Here is an 18,450-nt window from a genome sequence, read left to right as displayed (position 1 = left end):
GGAAAATTAATATCTTTACAATACTGAGTATTCTAATCCATAAACATGGTGTATTTCTCCATATATCAAGGTCTTTAAAAAAATTTCTCTTAACAATATTTACAGTTTAGTGGTCTTACACATTTTTTATTAGATTTATTTCTATGAATTTGCTGTTTTGATATCATTATAAAGTGTTCTTTAACCTGTTTATTATGTAATTGTTGTTGATATATAGAAATTCTAAATTCATTAATTAATGTTAGTGGATTATCTGAGATTATTTGCCTTTTCTGCGTAAGAAATCATGTTGTCTGCAAATAATGACAGCTTTAATCCTTCCTTTCTAATACTAATAACTACGATTTATTTCTTTGCCTAACTATGTTGTCTAGGACTTCTAGTACAATGTTGAAAAGAAGCAGTGATAGTGAGCATCCTTGTTTCAAGATAACCGTTTTCACCTATAAGTTTACCTGCCATAGGTTTTTATTTATATATTTACTTTTTACTTCTTATGAAAGTATAATGTACATACACAAAAGTGCACATTGTAAGTGTACAGTGTAATGATTTTTCAAAAACGAGACAATCCATACCCACTAGCCATATCAAAAAACAACATTACCAGTGCTCATAAGCCCCCTTCATGCTCTTTGACAAGGTTCAAGTACCCTTATGTCATTATTCTTACAAATACAGCCCCCACTCAAAGGGAAAGGAATTAGAACCCACTGCTTGAAAAGAGGAGTATAAAAAATTTGTAGACATATTTTAAAACCACCAAGGTGTATGTCTCCATTTATTTAGGTCTGTAATTTCTCTCAGCAATATTCTTTAGCTTTCAATGTATAGACTTTCACATAGTTTGTTAAATTTATGCCTCAGTATTTCAGGGTTTTTTTAGGCTGCTGTAAATGCTTTTTGTTTTACCCCACCCCCTATTTTTCATTGTTTGTTATAAAAATAAAATGATTTTTTGTAAGTTGAGCTGATATCTGTGACCTTGTTAAATTCATTTAATGATTGTAGTAGCTTCTCTGTAGATTCCTTAGGATTCTCTAAGTACACAATCATGTTGTCTGCAAATAAATGCTCCATATCATTTATAGTAGAGCCAGGAAACAGAAAGCATACCAATTATTTTAACAGAGAGTATATATATTTATAATACATATTGAAGATCTCAAAAAGCAAAGAAGAGAACACAGAGATAACAATAGCAGGAAACAGCTACCACACTCAAGGCTTGGGGGAATGGACAGAAGAGGTTAGAATTAGTAAAACATAAAAATTTAGAGGAAGGAGCCAGGACGCTGAAATTCACCCCTCTGAGAAAGGAGTGCTGGTCAGTTGGTGCTAGTCTCTCTGAGTTCAAAGGAGGGTTTTCATGAGCTTTAACCCCAACCTCTGAGGAGGGGGTCTGAGCTGGCTGCTTCTGGTGTCTCTGAGGTGGCACAGTGAGGCTAGTTCTTTCAAGAATTGGGAAAACTGCAAACTGGACTTAACTACCATGACTGGAATGAACTGCCACAGTTGTTGTCAAGAAGTGAGCCTGGGGAGCCATTGACAGGAATGAGAAGCAAACAGGAAGCTCACATAAAGCAAACAGGAATAAACAAATGTCTTCTCCTCCAGTATGATCCTCTAGATTTCTATCTCTAGGTTTATCCCTAGATTCATAGCACCCTCTATTGACTCTGTTAGAAGCATTTAGCAGGTTGTCAGTTGGCAAAAGAGAAATGTGGAGAGTCCTTCGTGTTACAAGCTGAATATTGAAGAATGGGTTTAAAGTTGAGCAATATTACTTTAACATATGGCACATGGACAGGGAAACCAGAAGAAAGTCGGGAGACCTCAAACTCAATAGTGCTTCCCTATGAACATTTGTCAAATTGGAAACCATCTCTAAAGAAGAGCAGAGCTTTCAACAGTCTTATAAGCTAACGATTAGAGTTTAGTACCTCAGGCTTTGAGTTGATAATTTGGAATGGCCAGAAGCACAATACTTGTAGAGAGACTATTACCATATCTGGCAAACCAGCCTTGATTAATACAATCCCTAATTTATAACGGGGATCAGCCACCAGTAGACAGACTAGCCAGATTGAAGGGTGACTCTCTTATCTGAAATATCTACAACTTTGCATATATATTGCTGGCATTCAAATAAAATTAAGGGACTTGCCAAAGAAACAGGACCTCATAACCAGAAAACAAGAGAAACAAACAAACAATAATAACCAAACCAAACCAAAGATGACCCACACACTGGAGTTATATGACAAGGACTTCAAATAACTATGATTAATATGGTCAAGAAAACATGGATAAAATGGATGGAAAGATAAAAGTAACCAAGAAATGGAATGAGAGCAGCAGAGGAAAGGATTAGTGAAATGGAAGAAAACTTAATTAAAAAATATCCAAATTGAAGTACTCAGAGAAAAAATAATTAAACACACAGAAAAGAAGAGTCGAGATGTGTGGGACAGATGAAAAGGGCCAACATATATATAATTGGAGTTCAAAAATGAAAGCTAGAGAGGCCAGTGAAGAAGCACTATTAGAATAGATAATAGACAATACATTTTTAAAAATTATGTAATACCTCAACTCACAGATTCAAGAAACTCAGTGATGGGCTTCCCTGGTGGCACAGTGGTTAAGAATCCACCTGCCAATGCAGGGGACGTGGGTTCAAGCCCTGGTCTGGGAAGATCCCACATGCCACAGAGCAACTAAACCCGTGCACCACAACTACTGAGCCTGCGCTCTAGAGCTCACGAGCCACAACTACTGAGCCCATGCGCCACAACTAATGAAGCTCGTGCACCTAGAGCCCGTGCTCCACAACAAGAGAAGCCACTGCAATGAGAAGCCTGTGCACCACAACGAAGAGCAGCCCCCACTCACCACCAACTAGAGAAAGCCCACGCAGAGCAACGAAGACCCAACACAGCCAAAAAAAATAATAAATAAAATAAACAAATTAAAAAAAAAAAAAAAGAAACTCAGTGAACCCCAAACAGGATAAATCAAGGAGCATAAATATAAATAAAATAATATTATATACATCATAATAAGACTGCTGAAAACTAAAGATAAAGAGAAGATTCTTAAAAGCAACCAGAAAAAAAAATCCACATTACCTTCAAATGAGCAACAGTAAACTGAGAACTGACTTTTTTAAAAAATGGGAAGATAAAAGGCTGTGAAATGACACCCTTAAAATACTGAAAGAAAGTAACCTACAATTGAGAATTCTATATTCATAACAAATATCCTTCAATAATGAAAGTAAAATAAAAATATTTTCAGACAAAAATAGAATGTGTCACTAGAAAACATGCACTAAAAGAAATAAGAAAGAGAGATTTCTAGACAGAAGAAAAATTATCTGAGAGAAATCATTGAGTGTTCTCTGAATATAATGGAATTGGGCTATAAATAAATAACAAAGAGATAACTAGGCAATCTCCAACATCTTGAATATTAAATAATGTATATCTAAATAACACACAATCCAAGAAGAAATTACATTGCAAATTTTAAATGGTTTAAATCAAATATTATTAATATATGCCATATCAAAATTGGGGAAGGGGTGTCAAATGAGTACTTTAAGGAAAATACATAGCCTTAAGTGCATATATTAGAAAAGTTAAAAGACTGAAATCAATGATTTATGCTTTGTCTCATGAAATTAGAAAAAGAAAAATGAAATATCAAGGGAAGGAAATAATAGATAAGAATAGAAATCAATGAAATATGAAACAAAGTTCAGAAGAGGGAATCAATGAAGACAGCAGGTGGTTCTTTGAAGAGATTAATAAAATTTATAAATCCTTGGCAAGACTGACGAAGAAAAAAAAGAGAGAAATCATAAAATACCAACAACAGGAATAAATAAGGTAACATCAATACAGAGTTTGCAAACATTAAAAAGATAACAGTGAATGTCTTTATACCAATATATTTTGAACTCTTGAAAAAATGGAATTTTTCTTGAAAAACATACTTTATTAAAAACTGTAAGAATAAAAAGACAAATCTGCAAAATTATAGGAAGGGAATAGGAAACCTGAATAGCTCTAAGTAGTGGGCTAAATGGTGTCCCCCCCCGAAGATATGTCCACCAGGATTCTGTGAATACAACTTTATGCAAAAAAAGATCTTTATAGATGTAATTAAGTTTAGGATCTTGAGATGAGGTCATCCTGGATTATCTGAGAGCTCGAAATCCAATGACAAAGGCAAGGAAGGATTGGCCACTAGGAGTTTTTGGAGGAACTGTGGCCGTGATGACACACTGACACATATGTGTTTCCAGCCTTGGAACCCAGCAGATGTATGGCATATCTGCCCCATACTTGGGCATTGTTCCATTCCTCGTCCACAGTGATGCTGGTCTTATTTTTGAGCTTACCTATGTATTTTTAATTTTCTTTTTCAAAGCTCATCCATCATTATTATATTTTTGGAGCACAAGGAGGTACATTGATGCTTGAATTTACTGTACTTCTTAACCTGACATCACCAATCATTAGGTTTGTAACAAAATCACTAACCTGGGCAAAAATCTGCTAACTTGTAGATTGTAGTGAATAATAACCAGTGCATAATTTTTATAATAGCTCTTTCAAAGGACACTGATATCTTATTCTACAGCACTTTTGTGTTTACCAGGATATAACTGTAAATGCAGCATGATTTTCATTTTTTAAATGATACTGAGAGGGATACATTTTGAGGCATAAACCGTAAATAGCTTTTACATGAGTAAAATAGCCCAAGTGAATGGATTCTTAATAATTGCAGGAGCTTTTTATTGCAAATGGATTCTGGCAATGTGGGAATTCTTATGACAAAAGTAGAAACAATTTTTCCTGTTGGGGATTTTTAAGTTTTGTTCTGTAGCTTATTTTGAACGTTCCTAGACATAATTTGGTGACTTCAATTGTTTAAGACTGAATTCCCAAAGTTAATGCACCAAATTATTCCAAATTTGGATCAGGACTCAAGTATTTTTATTCTATGGTACCAGGCAACATTCTACAATAACGGGTAATTTGGGGTGGCAACTGGGGCTTTTTAGTTCTGAGCACTTAGTTCTGAGGTTTTCCGAAATGAAACCTCTCAAGAATAGGGGAGCCTCGGGAAGATGGCGGAAGAGTAAGACGCGGAGATCACCTTCCTTCCCACAGATACAGTAGAAATACATCTACACGTGGAACTGCTCCTACAGAACACCCACTGAACGCTGGCAGAAAACGTCCGACCTCCAAAAAGGCAAGAAACTCCCCCCGTACTTGGGTAGGGCAAAAGAAAAAAGAAATAACAGAGACAAAAGAATAGGGACGGCACCTGCACTAGTGGGAGGGAGCCGTGAAGGAGGAAAGATTTCCACGCACTAGGAAGCCCCTTCGCGGGCGGAGACTGCGGGTGGCAGAGGGGGGAAGCTTCGGAGCCACGGAGGAGAGCGCAGCCACAGGGGTGCGGAGGGCAAAGCGGAGAGGTTCCCGCACGGAGGCTCGGCGCCGAGCAGCACTCTCCAGCCCGAGAGGCTTGTCTGCTCACCCGCCGGGGCGGGCGGGGCTGGGAGCTGAGGCTCGGGCTTCGGTCGGATCGCAGGGAGAGGACTGGGGTTGGCGGCGTGAACACAGCCTGAAGGGGTTAGTGCACCACAGCTAGCCGAGAGGGAGTCCGGGAAAAAGTCTGCAGCTGCCGAAGAGGCAAGAGACTTTTTCTTCCCTCTTTGTTTCCTGGTGCGCGAGGAGAGGGGATTCAGAGCGCCGCCTAAACGAACTTCAGAGACGGGCGCGAGCCGCAGCTACCAGCGCGGATCCCACAGCAACAGGGGCGCAGAGGGAAAAACGGAGAGATTCCCGCACAGAGGCTCGGCGCCGAGCAGCACTCTCCAGCCCGAGAGGCTTGTCTGCTCCCCCGCCGGGGCGGGCGGGGCTGGGAGCTGAGGCTCCGGTTTCGGTTTCGGTTGGATCGCAGGGAGAGGACTGGGGCTGGCAGCGTGAACACAGCCTGAAGGGATTAGCGCACAACAGCTGGCTGGGAGGGAGATCGGGAAAAAGTCTGCAGCTGCCGAAGAGGCAAGGGACTTTTTCTTGCCTCTTTGTTTCGCGGCGCGCAAGGAGAGGGGATTCAGAGCGCCGCCTAAACGAACTCCAGAGAAGGGCGCGAGCCGCGGCGATCACCGCAGACCCCACAGCAACAGGGGCACAGAGGAAAAAAACGGAGAGACTCCCGCACAGAGGCTCGGCGCCGAGCAGCACTCACCAGCCCGAGAGGCTTGGCTGCTCGGCGGGCGGGGCTGGGAGCTGAGGCTCCGGTTTCGGTTTCGGTTGGATCGCAGGGAGAGGACTGGGGCTGGCGGCGTGAACACAGCCTGAAGGGGTTAGCGCAACACAGCTGGCTGGTAGGGAGTCCGGGAAAAAGTCTGCAGCTGCCGAAGAGGTAAGAGACTTTTTCTTGCCTCTTTGTTTCGCGGCGCGCAAGGAGAGGGGATTCAGAGTGCCGCCTAAACGAACTCCAGAGAAAGGCGTGAGCCGCGGCGATCAGCACGGACCCCAGAGACGGGCGTGAGACGCTGGGGCTGCTGCTACCGCCTCCAAAAAGCCTGTGTGTGAGCACAAGTCACTCTCCACATCGCCCCTCCCGGGAGCCTGTGCAGCCCGCCACTGCCAGGGTCCCGTGATCCGGGGACAAGTTCCCCGGGAGAACGCACTGCCCGCCTCAGGCTGGTGCAACGTCACACCGGCCTCGGCCGCCGCAGGCTCACCCCGCCTCCTCTGTACACCTCCCTCCCCGCGGCCTGAGTGAGCCAGAGCCCCCGAAGCAGCTGCTCCTTTAACCCCGTCCTGTCTGGGCGGGGAATAGACGCCCTCAGGCGACCTACACGCAGAGGCGGGTCCAAATCCAAAGCTGAACCCCAGGAACTGTGCGAACAGGGAAGATAAGGGGAAATCTCTCCCAGCAGCCTTAGAAGCAGCGGATTAAAACTCCACAAACAACTTGATGTGCCTGCATCTGGTGAATACCTGAATAGACAACGAATCATCCCAAATTCAGGAGGTGGACTTTGGGAGCAGGATATATTAATTTTTCCCCTTTTCCTTTATTTGTGAGTGTATATGTATATGCTTCTGGGTGCGATTTTGTCTGTATAGCTTTGCTTTACAATAGCTTTATTTTACTTCACTATATTATAGCCTCTTTCTTTCTTTCTTTCTTTCTTTCTATTTTTTCTCCCTTTTACTCTGAGCCGTGTGGACGAAAGGCTCTTGGTGCTCCAGCCAGGCATCAGGGCCGTGCCTCTGAGGTGGGAGAGCCAACTTCAGGACACTGGTCCACAAGAGACCTCCCAGCTTCACGTAATACCAAACGGCAAAAATCTCTCAGAGATCTCCACCTCAACATCAAGACCCAGCTTCACTCAACGACCAACAAGCTACAGTGCTGGACACCCTATGCCAAACAACTAGCAAGACAGGAACACAGCCCCATCCATTAGCAGAGAGGCTGCCTAAAATCATAATAAGTCCACAGACACCCCAAAACACACCACCAGACGTGGACGTGCCCACCAGAAAGACAAGATCCAACCTCATCCACCAGAGCTCAGGCACTAGTTCCCTCCATCAGGAAGCCTACACAACCCACTGAACCAACCTTAGCCACTGGGGACAGATACCAAAAACAACAGGAACTACGAACCTGCAGCCTGTGAAAAGGAGACCCCAAACACAGTAAGATAAGCAAAATGAGACGACAGAAAAACACACAGCAGATGAAGGAGCAGGGTCAGAACATACCAGACTTAACAAATGAAGAGGAAATAGGTAGTCTACCTGAAAAAGAATTCAGAATAATGATAGTAAGGATGATCCAAAATCTTGGAAATAGAATAGACAAAATGCAAGAAACATTTAACAAGGACGTAGAAGAACTAAAGAGGAACCAAGCAATGATGAAAACCACAATAAATGAAATTAAAAATACTCTAGATGGGATCAATAGCAGAATAACTGAGGCAGAAGAAAGGATAAGTGACCTGGAAGATAAAATGGTGGAAATAACTACTGCAGAGCAGGATAAAGAAAAAAGAATGAAAAGAACTGAGGACAGTCTCAGAGACCTCTGGGACAACATTAAACGCGCCAACATTCGAATTATAGGGGTCCCAGAAGAAGAAGAGAAAAAGAAAGGGACTGAGAAGATATTTGAAGAGATTATAGTTGAAAACTTCCCTAATATGGGAAAGGAAATAGTTAATCAAGTCCTGGAAGCACAGAGAGTCCCATACAGGATAAACCCAAGGAGAAACACACCAAGACACATATTAATCAAACTGTCAAAAATTAAATATAAGGAAAACTTATTAAAGGCAGCAAGGGAAAAAAAACAAATAACACACAAGGGAATCCCCATAAGGTTGACATCTGATCTTTCAGCGGAAACTCTGCAAGCCAGAAGGGAGTGGCAGGATATACTTAAAGTGATGAAGGAGAAAAACCTGCAACCAAGATTACACTACCCAGCAAGGATCTCATTCAGATTCGATGGAGAGGTTAAAACCTTTGCAGACAAGCAAAAGCTGAGAGAGTTCAGCACCACCAAACCAGCTTTACAACAAATGCTAAAGGAACTTCTCTAGGCAAGAAACACAAGAGAAGGAAAACACCTACAATGGCAAACCCAAAACATTTAAGAAAATGGGAATAGGAACATACATATCGATAATTACCTTGAATGTAAATGGATTAAATGCTCCCACCAAAAGACACAGGCTGGCTGAATGGATACAAAAACAAGACCCATACATATGCTGTCTACAAGAGACCCACTTCAGACCTAGAGACACATATAGACTGAAAGTGAGGGGATGGAAAAAGATATTCCATGCAAATGGAAATCAAAAGAAAGCTGGAGTAGCAATTCTCATATCAGACAAAATAGACTTTAAAATAAAGACTATTACAAGAGACAAAGAAGGACACTATATAATGATCAAGGGATCGATACAAGAGGAAGGTATAACAATTGTAAATATTTATGCACCCAACATAGGAGCACCTCAATACATAAGGCAAATACTAACAGCCATAAAAGGGGAAATCGACAGCAACACAATCATAGTAGGGGACTTTAACACCCCACTCTCACCAATGGACAGATCATCCAAAATGAAAATAAATAAGGAAACACAAGCTTTAAATGATACATTAAACAAGATGGACTTAATTGATATTTATAGGACATTCCATCCAAAAACAACAGAATACACATTTTTCTCAAGTGCTCATGGAACATTCTCCAGGATAGATCATATCTTGGGTCACAAATCAAGCCTTGGTAAATTTAAGAAAATTGAAATCGTATCAAGTATCTTTTCCGACCACAACGCTATGAGACTAGATATCAATTACAGGAAAAGACCTGTAAAAAATACAAACACATGGAGGCTACACAATACATTACTTAATAACGAAGTGATCACTGAAGAAATCAAAGGGGAAATCAAAAAATACCTAGAAACAAATGACAATGGAGATACGACGACCCAAAACCTATGGGACGCAGCAAAAGCAGTGCTAAGAGGGAAGTTTATAGCAATACAAGCCTACCTCAAGAAACAGGAAACATCTCGAATAAACAACCTAACCTTGCACCTAAAGCAATTAGAGAAAGAAGAACAAAAAAACCCCAAAGCCAGCAGAAGGAAAGAAATTATAAAGATCAGGTCAGAAATAAATGAAAAAGAAATGAAGGAAACAATAGCAAAAATCAATGAAACTAAAAGCTGGTTCTTTGAGAAGATAAACAAAATTGATAAACCATTAGCCAGACTCATCAAGAGAAAAAGGAGAAGACTCAGATCAATAGAATTAGAAATGAAAAAGGAGAAGTAACCACTGACACTGCAGAAATACAAAAGATCATGAGAGATTACTACAAGCAACTCTATGCCAATAAAATGGACAACCTGGAAGAAATGGACAGATTCTTAGAAATGCACAAACTGCCGAGACTGAACCAGGAAGAAATAGAAAATATGAACAGACCAATCACAAGTAATGAAATTGAAACTGTGATTAAAAACCTTCCAACAAACAAAAGCCCAGGACCAGATGGCTTCACAGGTGAATTCTATCAAACATTTAGAGAAGAGCTAACACCTATCCTTCTCAAACTCTTCCAAAATATTGCAGAGGGAGGAACACTCCCAAACTCATTCTACGAGGCCACCATCACCCTGATACCAAAACCAGACAAAGATGTCACAAAGAAAGAAAACTACAGGCCAATATCACTGATGAACATAGATGCAAAAATCCTCAACAAAATACTAGCAAACAGAATCCAACAGCACATTAAAAGGATCATACACCATGATCAAGTGGGGTTTATCCCAGGAATGCAAGGATTCTTCAATATACGCAAATCAATCAATGTGATACATCATATTAACAAACTGAAGGAGAAAAACCATATGATCATCTCAATAGATGCAGAGAAAGCTTTCGACAAAATTCAACACCCATTTATGATAAAAGCCCTGCAGAAAGTAGGCATAGAGGGAACTTTCCTCAACATAATAAAGGCCATATATGACAAACCCACAGCCAACATTGTCCTCAATGGTGAAAAACTGAAACCATTTCCACTAAGATCAGGAACAAGACAAGGTTGCCCACTCTCACCACTATTATTCAACATAGTTTTGGAAGTGTTAGCCACAGCAATCAGAGAAGACAAAGAAATAAAAGGAATCCAAATCGGAAAAGAAGAAGTAAAGCTGTCACTATTTGCAGATGACATGATACTATACATAGAGAATCCTAAAGATGCTACCAGAAAACTCCTAGAGCTAATCAATGAATTTGGTAAAGTAGCAGGATACAAAATTAATGCACAGAAATCTCTTGCATTTCTATACACTAATGACGAAAAATCTGAAAGTGAAATTAAGAAAACACTCCCATTTACCATTGCAACAAAAAGAATAAAATATCTAGGAATAAACCTACCTAAGGAGACAAAAGACCTGTATGCAGAAAATTATAAGACACTGATGAAAGAAATTAAAGATGATACAAATAGATGGAGAGATATACCATGTTCCTGGATTGGAAGAATCAACATTGTGAAAATGTCTCTACTACCCAAAGCAATCTACAGATTCAATGCAATCCCTATCAAACTACCACTGGCATTTTTCACAGAACTAGAACAAAAAATTTCACAATTTGTATGGAAACACAAAAGACCCCGAATAGCCAAAGCAATCTTGAGAACGAAAAATGGAGCTGGGGGAATCAGGCTCCCTGACTTCAGACTATATTACAAAGCTTCAGTAATCAAGACAGTTTGGTACTGGCACAAAAACAGAAATATAGATCAATGGAACAGGATAGAAAGCCCAGAGATAAACCCACACACATATGGGCACCTTATTTTTGATAAAGGAGGCAAGCATATACAGTGGAGAAAAGACAGCCTCTTCAATAAGTGGTGCTGGGAAAATTGGACAGGTACATGTAAAAGTATGAAAATAGAACACTCCCTGACACCATGCACAAAAATAAACTCAAAATGGATTAAAGACCTAAGTGTAAGGGCAGACACTATCAAACTCTTAGAGGAAAACATAGGCAGAACACTCTATGACATACATCACAGCAAGATTCTTTTTGACCCAGCTCCCAGAGAAATGGAAATAAGAACACAAATAAACAAATGGGACCTAATGAAACTTAAAAGCTTTTGTACAGCAAAGGAAACCATAAACAAGACCAAAAGACAACCATCAGAATGGGAGAAAATATTTGCAAATGAAGCAACTGACAAAGGATTAATCTCCAAGATTTACAAGCAGCTCATGCAGCTCAATAACAAAAAAACGAACAACCCAATCCAAAAATGGGCCGAAGACCTAAATAGACATTTCTCCAAAGAAGATATACAGATGGCCTACAGACACATGAAAGAATGCTCAACATCATTAATCATTAGAGAAATGCAAATCAAAACTACAATGAGATATCATCTCACACCGGTCAGAATGGCCATCATCAAAAAATCTAGAAACAATAAATGCTGGAGAGGGTGTGGAGGAAAGGGAACACTCTTGCACTGTTGGTGGGAATGTAAATTGATACAGCCACTATGGAGAACAGTATGGAGGTTCCTTAAAAAACTACAAATAGAACTACCATATGACCCAGCAATCCCACTACTGGGCATATACCCTGAGAAAACCATAGGTCAAAAAGAGTCATGTACCAAAATGTTCATTGCAGCTCTATTTACAATAGCCAGGACATGGAAGCAATCTAAATGTCCATCGACAGATGAATGGATAAAGAAGATGTGGCACATATATACAATGGAATATTACTCAGCCATAAAAAGAAATGAAATGGAGGTATTTGTAATGAGGTGGATGGAGTTAGAGTCTGTCATACAGAGTGAAGTAAGTCAGAAAGAGAAAAACAAATACAGTATGCTAACACATATATACGGAATCTAAGGGGAAAAAAAAAAAAAAAAAAAAAAAAAAAGGCCATGAAGAACCTAGTGGCAAGACGGGAATAAAGACACAGACCTACTAGAGAATGGACTTGAGGATATGGGGAGGGGGTGGGGTGAGATGTGACAGGGTAAGAGAGTGTCATGGACATATATACACTACCAAATGTAAAATAGATAACTAGTGGGAAGCAGCCGCATAGCACAGGGAGATCAGCTTGGTGCTTTGTGACCACCTAGAGGGATGGGATGGGGAGGGTGGGAGGGAGGGAGATGCAAGAGGGAAGAGAAATGGGAACATATTGTATATGTATAACTGATTCACTTTGTTATAAAGCAGAAGCTAACACACCATTGTAAGGCAATTATACTTCAATAAAGATGTTAAAAAAAAAAAAAAAAAAAGAATAGGGATTATTTTTCTTGCTTTCTCACTTTGTCTCTCACTGGATTTGATACCCAGAAATCACACAGAAAAATGCTTATTCAATGAATGAATAAATCAAGACATAACCATATATAAAAAGTGTTTGGATGTAAGTCAGACAAAAAAGTAGAACTGGGTTTGATTTATCCAGGCCATTTCATAAGTTTGGTTCAGAAATAATCAAAATGCATGACCCACAATACATGTTTAATAATCTGACACATGGTAAGTGTTTAATACATGCTATTATTAAAAATATGAAATAGTCAAGCAAATGTTTCGGGGCTTAAAATAACCAATCGATGAGTACATCATTCACAATATAGATACTATTATTGAAAGAAATAATAATGAATAATTTTGTGCATGTAATGAAATTGTTTCCCTTTTTCTCATTTTCTAAAGTTTCTCTTTCCAAAGGAATAGTTTTTATTGGATTGAAATGGTAGGATCTATCTTAAATGATTTATTAGAAAAATAGTTCCAAAATATATACCGGCATTTGGGAAAATTTTTTTTTTTTTTTTTTTTTTTAAAGATTTATTTATTGATTGATTGCTATGTTGGGTCTTCGTTTCTGTGCGAGGGCTTTCTCTAGTTGCGGCGAGTGGGGGCCACTCTTCAGCGCAGTGCGCGGGCCTCTCACTATCGTGGCCTCTCTTGTTGCGGAGCACAGGCTCCAGGCGCGCAGGCTCAGCAGTTGTGGCTCACGGGCCCAGCTGCTCCGCGGCATGTGGGATCTTCCCAGACCAGGGCGCGAACCCGTGTCCCCTGCATTGGCAGGCAGACTCTCAACCACTGCGCCACCAGGGAAGCCCCTGGGAAAATTTTTTTACTTGCTCTATTCTGTGATGAAATCTGGACTTACTAGACACAAAGCTAAGAGATAATATAGCAATTATATCTTTAATTTAGGGTATACAGACAACTGATGAAGACATTTCAGGGGACCCAGAACGCAAATTACTCAATGCAGAATACCTGCATTAACTAGTAACTGCCAAGTCTCCCCTGCTCTTGTGGCTGTGTTAATAGGACCAACACATATAAAGGCTTAGCATTCTTAAGGTAAGGGGGTAAAATTCACTCATAGCGCTTTGTTCATTTACATACACCGTGGAAATATCTCCTTCCACTCAAGTCACAATCAGTATTTTCTATGAAAATGATACATTTCTATCATGGATTTTAGAGGAGCAAATTAACTTGTGAAGTATGGCAGAGACAATGCTACATGTCCATCAGACAATTTCTTTTTCCTCCTGGATACAGAGGGTGGCTGGTTTCCCAACCACGTGACTGACTTTAGCCAATGGAGAGGGAGTGGAGGTAGTGTGTACCTCTCACACAGTCTCTAGGGTCTTTTCTCCAACCCCAACACTTCCGGTCCCTGAGAATCACTCACTATGGTATCAGTGAGATAGGAACTTGTTTGTTTGTTTGTTTAAGCCACAGAGATTTGGAGGGGTAATATTTTTCAATAGTGACTATCTGGTTTATACTTTATGGATCACAGCAATGTAGCCTGTTCTACCTTTGGAGAAGGAAAAGGGAGGTTGTCCTTTGTGTGGAGTGGATTTAAAAATAATGCATTTTTCTTTAAGGCAAGTCTAAACGCAACATTTTAAGTCAGTTTAAACTGTATTAACTATCAAATATGAAGTTTTCTTAATGATGTGTTTTGTTCACCTTAAAAAAAGCTTGTGAAGCTTTCTTTAGCTTTAAAATTATTATCTGAGTTATTAAAGTTACAAATTCCAGGCCTAATTTTCCTTAAGCTTTTAAGTCTAGCTTGCAGTTTTATTATTTTAAAGTCCAGTACAGCAGTCACTTTTAAGAGACTTTGAATAATTTACAAACTTTTAATAAAATTCCATTAAATATATTAAATGGCATATGTACATTTAATATGTTTGATTTCTTTTGGGGGGGTAGCTCAAATATCTGACTTAACAAACCTTTCCCAAGTTCTTGACATAATTCATATATCTAATGATTTAAACTTATAAATATGATGAGAATTAACTTCCCTTAAATGTTATAATGCTATATATATATTTAGTAAGATTTCAACTTGAAAAGCACAATATAAAGCAGTTAGTTACTCAATTATTCATTCTAAATTGAAAATTTTAAAAACAGACCTGTTTAATAGGTAAAATTCTCTTACATATTGCAATGATATGAATTATTAAACATGCACATATTCTTAAGCAGAAAACTATTAATGCTGTGTATTTGATTCTTTTAAACATTTTATACTTAATTACAAACCATCCTGAACTTAAAAGATTCCAGCCTACTAAGAAAACAATGATGTCTCACCCAGCAAAATTTGAGGAGTCCCTTCTTATCCACTTGGGGCTGTATGAACCAGAAGTGCTACTAGATTCTTTTTTTTTCCATTTAAAAATTTTTTTATTTTATTTTGGACTGTAGTTGATTTACAATGTTGTGTTAGTTTCAGGTATACAGCAAAGTGATTCAGTTATATGTATACATATATCTATTCTTTTTCAGATTCTTTTCCTTTATAGGTTATTACAGAATATTGAGTAGAGTTCTCTGTGCTATACAGTAGGTCCTGGTTGATTATCTATTTTATATCTAGTAGAGGCACTTTAAAAAATTTTATTTTACCTCGGAGTATAGTTGATTGACAATGTTGTATTAGTTTCAGGTGTACAGCAAAGTGTTTCAGTTATATGTATACATGTACTAGATTCTTGATGGTGACACTGATGGGTCTACTGCAGGGATTGCTTCATAACTTAATCCTTAAGTTGTTCTTGTGGCCTCCTTTGTAGTCTTCGTCCCTAGAGAACTCAGAGAAGGCTGTTTATTTGATTCTTAAATTGAAATGGACTTTTAAGCTGTTATTGTTTCATTTTCTTCCTGTCTATAGGACTATACAAATGAGGTCCAATTGAATTGTGGAAATCTCTCAAGGCTTAGATGAATCACAACTTCCTAGGCCTTTCTATGACAGTAACATCAAACCAGTGTTGCCCCATAGGTAGGCCCTCTTATGGGATTAGTAAATATGATTAAGCCTATTCACTGTATACTCAGACTGAGCAGTCTGGCTCACTGAGATTCATACATTTGGAATCATATGAAGCATTGCATCTCCAACAAATAAAGACCTGTCCATAAGGCCCACATCACTGGGCCTCCCCACACACTAGTCTTCAAGTGGAACACGACGATTTGCTCAAAGTTGCTTTGTTATCATCTAGTCACAGAAAATAAAAATGAAATTAATAGAGAAAAATGTTCTGTATACCTCACTAGTTAAGGGCAAGGCTAATACTTTCTCCATGAACTCCTGAGTCTAGGTCATTGTTCTTGCTCAGCAAAGCTCTGGACAAACTTAAGATGTGCAGAGAATCAAGAACCACAAGACAGAGGAAGACAGGTATATAATCTCTCTGCCTCTGAAAGAGGACACTGTGCCACCTCTGCCAGGTCAGCCAGCTCCCAGCACAGAGGCTGAAGGAGTAGCCCTCTCCTATCACCTTTGCAACATCTCTACGAAGCTCTGCTGCTGGTGAACTTATTTCTCTGAAATGAGACCCTCAGAGCTGTCCAATAAAACTAGTGACTTCAATTACAAACATTTGTGATGTCTAAGTTTATTACTGCTGAACAGATATTGTCATCATGAATGCACAAAAGTTCAATTTCAAAAGCAGAAATGTCTAAGATGTGAGTTAAGGGTTAAAAGAAAGAAAGAAAAAGGAACGAAGCTGTTTTGCTTTCCCAGATGACAGACACCACCAGAGATTACTTCAGGGAAAAAAAATTAGTCCTGAACTGTAATGACTTCAGTTCTCAAACCCAAAGTTGAGAGAGATCCCACAGTTATTAAAGTTAATAAATCAGAGAGAAAGAGAGAGATCCTACATGCAAATCTGGACAACTTTTGCATTTTTCCACACACAGAACTTAAAGGGTTTCTCTCCCCTTTCCCTCTCCCTTCCTTTACCTCATTCACCATGGGTATCTTAAAAACAGCAGAGAGACTCATGGGACGCACAGTTCTATGAGATGTAATTATTTTTACCTTATTTTTAAGAGTTTAAAAGTGCATCTTTATGGCCTTATGCAGCCATGGTAACTTTTACATGTTTGATTGACATAAAACACGCATTGGCATAAAACATCTCCTCAAACTGTAGAAACGTGGAGATTTTGCTCACCCTGCTCTCCCCTCCTCCGAGTGACATCCCCTCCACTCTCCTGATTTGTTTAGTAATATTGATCAGCTGTAGTTAGCAGAAGGCAGTTGGTGACCCCAGAAGAGCTCTTCTGGTTGTTGTAAAAGCTAAAATGAACTGAAATAAAGAATATGTGATTCATGAGCTACACATGAGTGTGGAACTCAGAAGGCCCAGCATTTACAGATCATTTTAAAGGTGATATTTCATAAGTGAGGTTTACATCGTCCCAGTTTGACTTTTGATTTGTTTTTTAAGTTAAGTGAAAAGGGTTGCCTTTCCTGCTCAGATAGAAGAGGTGTCTTTGTATAGCTGATATAAATACTTCTAAAGTTTTATAGGGTGACTAATACCCTACAGGGATAAACCAGGCTGTCAACTTTCCTGAGATTTTTGGCTAGAACTCCAAATGTTGGCTAAAGGCATCAAGGCAAGATCCTCATCTTAGAAAAAAAGGCTTTCTATCCAGAGACCATAAATAAGTGTATATGGAGGAGCATATATTCACCTATTCTTCCAAAATAATGGAAAGCCTAGATTCTAAGAGAAATTCAAAGTAAGTTTATATCTAGCTATATTTTAATTTTCACTAGAGTATAACTTCATTAATGTTGTCAAACAACCAAATAAGCATTGACTATTTTTCATTGAATATTGCTTAGGATTCCTTAAAACAAGATTGGCTACTTCATGAAGCAGTCTCCCATCTGTTAGAGCAGAGAGTTCTGAGTTGGAAAAGAGAAAATTCTCTGACATCATATTTTAAACTAGTAATTCATGTTTCAATGACCTCTCTGTTGGTAATAAGGGCTTTTTCTGATGATTTCCCAAAAAAGCTTACCTCAAACACTCCTTCACATTTTACTGAAATATCTTGTGTAAGTGTTTACTGAAAGCAGCCCCAGTAGTCTTTCTTTCTTTAGGTTTTTCTGACCAGATGTCTATTTTCAGTTACTGTGTGTAGCCACTAATAACTCTTCCCTCGGGTGACTGAGGAAACATGGTGGCCTGGTTAATTTATTTTACCTCCCCATTTTCCCACAAGTAGACCAGGAATTGTTGCCAATTAGTCAACAAGGATTTGCTAAGTGCCCTTAAAGTAAAAGTGGTATACTACATTGGACATTTTGGTCAATACATCCTGAGAAAACATGTAGAGGTTTAACACAGCAAACCCCAGCTTCCTAGTGTCTAAGTTCCCAAGACCTTCAGGTCTCCAGAACAATTCTAGGCCCAGAAATAACCAGAAAAATGAACAAATAACTCTTGCAGCACAGT

The 18,450-nt window shown here is 39.3% G+C and overlaps 1 long non-coding RNA gene across 1 annotated transcript in view; it reads left to right on the top strand.

Moving 5' to 3' along the window:
- LOC309666544 overlaps positions 1–17,314 on the top strand; it is a 32,061-nt gene extending 14,747 nt beyond the window's left edge. Inside the window, exon 2 of the long non-coding RNA XR_014267161.1 lies at positions 13,868–17,314. This is a non-coding gene — a long non-coding RNA (uncharacterized lncRNA). The remainder of the gene's footprint in view (positions 1–13,867) is intronic.
- The last annotated feature ends 1,136 nt before the right edge of the window (positions 17,315–18,450 follow it).

The sequence above is a fragment of the Balaenoptera physalus genome (genome assembly GCF_965194825.1).
Source record: "Balaenoptera physalus genome assembly, chromosome: 9".
Lineage (NCBI taxonomy): Eukaryota > Metazoa > Chordata > Mammalia > Artiodactyla > Balaenopteridae > Balaenoptera > Balaenoptera physalus.
The sequence above is the reverse complement of the archived record's forward strand: the minus strand, read 5'-3'. Positions and strand labels throughout refer to the sequence as shown.